Below are 3,864 nucleotides of genomic sequence, written 5' to 3' on the forward strand. Positions count from 1 at the left end.
CACTGTTCCTTTCCACAGGAATGAAAAGAATGCCATATTCCTGGGAAAGCCTATCCCAAATCTTTCAGAATACTGACCCCAGGGAATTTCTACCGTGACACAGTGGATTAAGAATTTGACAGCAGCAACTCAGGTCACTGCGGAGGTACAGGTTCAATCCCAGGCCAGGTGCAGTTGGTTAAGAACTCGGCATTGCCACAGCTGAGGCTCAGATTCAATCCCTGGCCCGGGAGCTTCCATATACCATGGGTAAGGCCATTTAAAAAAAAAAAGAAAAGAAAAGAAAAAAAGGGAGTTCCCGTCGTGGCGCAGTGGTTAACGAATCCGACTAGGAACCATGAGGTTGCGGGTTCGGTCCCTGCCCTTGCTCAGTGGGTGAACGATCCGGCGTTGCCGTGAGCTGTGGTGTAGGTTGCAGACGCGGCTCGGATCCTGCGTTGCTGTGGCTCTGGCGTAGGCCGGTGGCTGCAGCTCCGATTCAACCCCTAGCCTGGGAACCTCCATATGCCGCGGGAGCGGCCCAAGAAATAGCAACAACAACAACAAAAAGACAAAAAAAAAAATGCGGAGTTCCCTTCATAGTGCAGTGAAAACGAATCTGACTAGGGACCATGAGGTTGCGGGTTCGATCCCTGGGCTCACTCAGTGGGTTAAGTATCCATTGTTACGGTGAGCTGTGGTATAGGTCACAGACACGGCTCAGATCTGGTGTGGCTCTGGCGTAGGCCAGCGGCTACAGCTCTGATTCGACCCCTAGCCTGGGAACTTCCATATGCCACGGGTGTGGCCCCAAAAAAACAAACAAAAAATAATAATTGCCGGGGCCTCATCTTTCTAGGAACAACTTTAAAGCCAGCTAAATCATTTTAAATATATTCATATTTCCACAAGCAGCAAAATGATAGTCCAGGCATTAGCAACAAACCTAATACTATGAATAAGGGAAGAAGCAAGTAGCTTAGGGGGTAAAAGTGTGGGCTTTCCAGTCAGCCTCTCCTAGCACTGAATCCCAGCTCCACCACTCAGCTGCTCTGTGACCACAAGCAAGTCACATTAGCCCTCGGAGTTTCAATTTTCTCACAGGAAAAATAAAAACGATAACCCTGAGTTCTGGGGTTGCTGTGAAGATGAGAGAGATGACATGTGCAAAATGCTCAACACCGCTGCAACACAGAGTGCTAAAGAAATGCCAGCAATTGCTTAGAAAGTTTAAAAGACTTCTAACACATTCTCTCGTTTACTCCTTACAGCAAATTTGAGCCAAGCTCTGGGAGGTGACTTACCCAAGATCAAACAGCTATGAACAAACCTCTCCCACGCTCAGTTCAGCCATTTGAAAAATTATTGCTATGATTTCAAGTCCAGGGCTCTTAGCACAGACTCTTTTGACTGTCAAACTCTGCCACTGACTCTTGCTGAAGAGGTGGCGGAGGCGGCAGAGGCCTGTGGGCTAGAGGGAGGGTGGCTCTTCCTCCAGCTCAAGTTTCCCTGCAAATGCCTCAGGCCCGGCGCAGGTTGAGTGAGAGCCCTCCGTCCCCCCACGGAGGCCCCCGCCCTAGACTCACCGAGTGCCCCGACCCTGTTCCTCAAAAGCCGAAGTCTTCCGCGGCCTGGACAACTCGTCCACCTCCCGGCCCCTAGGGGCAGCTGCTTTCTCCTCCACCTGCTCCCTAGTTACGGTTGCCACCCAAGCCCCGTCCCCATGGTGACCGCCGCCGCCGCCGCCGCGGGCGACGGGCAGTAAAGCAAGAGGGCTGGACAGTGGTCACGTGTCCGGAAAGCGGCGAGAGCGGGTCCGCACGCCGCCTGCCGGTCCCCGCAGAGACAGGCGCCGCCGCGACTTCGGCGTGAAATTGGCTGCCTTTCCTCCCCTCCCATTCTCTCCAGTTTTTCCCATGGTGCCCCCCGTCGCCCCCGCCGAGACACCGCAGAGGCCAATCCTAGCAATTCTGCCTTTCTGAAGGCTTGACAAAATTAAGTGAAGAAGTACGAACTGTTTGGTAGAATTCTCTTGTCAAAAACAAACTAAATTTCCCGGTCTCACAGATGCGGCACCCATCTGTCCAACACCGCTTCACCCGGGGAACTACACGCTGTGTAGAAAATTACAGTTGGCTGGGATTAAATATTACACAGGTTACATTGGCTTGCGGTTTTTATCACAAAGGGTTTCTGTCAAACTAGTGGGGTTAAATCTATTAGGATGATTCCACCGCAGATTGACTCCACTAGAATCTCACAAAGTCAGCCCACCTGCGTAGCCATTCTGTGATTTCCAAAGGGAGACGTAGGAAACCATCCAAAGGCACTGATGCAAAATACTGTGCTGCTAGCATCTTAGGATATGAATGATTCTCCCCTTCCCACCTCCGTACCCCAATGCTGGGTTGATTCATTTGCATACATCTCAAAAAGTAAAAAGGATTACTGGATGGGACAAGTTGTGTTTATTATAGTCTAGGGCTTAGAAAAATCGGTTTGAAAACACTTGGAATTAGAACAATTTAAACAGCAAACACTGGTCAACACAGCACATCTATGGCTACAAAGGGGGTAGAGACATGGATGTTTGACTGGAGTACACAGCTGGGAGGAATACACTCAACAGGAAGGCTTTCCAGTTGGGCATGAGTACCCACGGCTAGTACAGCCCAGTACTGACTCCTGTCAGGGCAAGCTGGTATCTGTGTCCAACCCAAGCAAATCCAGTCACAGGGAACCCAGGCATGCCTCAGCAGAATAGGCCAGATGCCCCCTGAAAACAGAAAGTGATCTCCAAGAACTGTGGAAATAAACACTGTGATACAGTCCAGAGAGAAAGTAAGACAGGGTGTCACTAGGAATCATGGAAACTCATTTTGCTGCGTTAAAGAGAGAAAATAAAAGGATGAATTAAGAGTTTTCAAGAATACAGGTCAGCATGCACTGCTGGTTCCCATCAGCAGTGTCAATGGACCTCAGCAGTCTACAAAACAGTGCTGAGTGTGGCCAAGGAGGTTCAAGTACAGAAAGTCAAATTAGAAGCAAACTTGCCTGGTCTTTTATTCCAGAAGTGGAAGGAGTTTGCTGCCCTCTGGTGGGTTACAGAAGAAGAAGCTGACACCCTGGGCTACCAGGGGTGCATCCTGGCACGTGTGTGTGTGTGTGTGTGTGTGTGTGTGTGTGGTACATCCTGGCGTGTGTGTGTGTGGGGGGGTGCATCCTGGCGTGTGTGTGTGTGTGTGTGTGTGTGTGTGTTTTAGGGCAGCACCTGTGACATATGAAGGTTCCTAGGCTAGGGGTCCAATCAGAGATACAACTGCTGGCCTACACCACGGCCACAGCAACATCAGATCTGAGCCGCGTCTGTGACCTGCACCACAGCTCACAGCAATGCCGGATCCTTGACCCACTGAGGGAGGCCAGGGATCGAACCCGAAACCTCATAGATCCTAGTTGTATTTGTTTCTACTGCGCCACAATGGGAACTCCTCCCTATTCTTTTTTTAATTTTTTTTTGGCCACAGCAATGACTCAAGCCACAGAAGTGACAACACCAGATGCTTAACCCACTAAGCCACATGGGAACTCCTAGCTTTCCCTATTATTAAAGGCAGCAGTTGTGGCCCTGGAAGCCCAACTGCTGAGGATGCAATATCTGTATCCAGAGTAGCAATGGTGCAATGCAAACTCAGACACAGTGCAGCCTGTCTGGAAACCCCATTCCCTAAAGGATGGTGTTTCTGAGATGTCATCGGTCAAATCCTGACTTTAGCACAACTGTTGGTTTGCTCTGCCCAACTTGCTATGAAGATAACCTAACTTTCATCTGAGCTTTGACTTGAGCGGTCCAAAGACAATTCAGCTGAGGTGATAACATGGTCA

The 3,864-nt window shown here is 50.0% G+C and overlaps 1 protein-coding gene across 1 annotated transcript in view; it reads right to left on the bottom strand.

Moving 5' to 3' along the window:
- Positions 1 to 1,725, bottom strand: part of CFAP251 (cilia and flagella associated protein 251) — a 79,724-nt gene extending 77,999 nt beyond the window's left edge. The window contains exon 1 of the mRNA XM_047761834.1: positions 1,566 to 1,725. The gene's annotated coding sequence lies outside the window, so the exon portion shown is untranslated. The remainder of the gene's footprint in view (positions 1 to 1,565) is intronic.
- Between the last annotated feature and the right edge of the window lie 2,139 nt (positions 1,726 to 3,864).

The sequence above is a fragment of the Phacochoerus africanus genome, chromosome 15 (genome assembly GCF_016906955.1).
Source record: "Phacochoerus africanus isolate WHEZ1 chromosome 15, ROS_Pafr_v1, whole genome shotgun sequence".
In the NCBI taxonomy this organism is placed as follows: domain Eukaryota; kingdom Metazoa; phylum Chordata; class Mammalia; order Artiodactyla; family Suidae; genus Phacochoerus; species Phacochoerus africanus.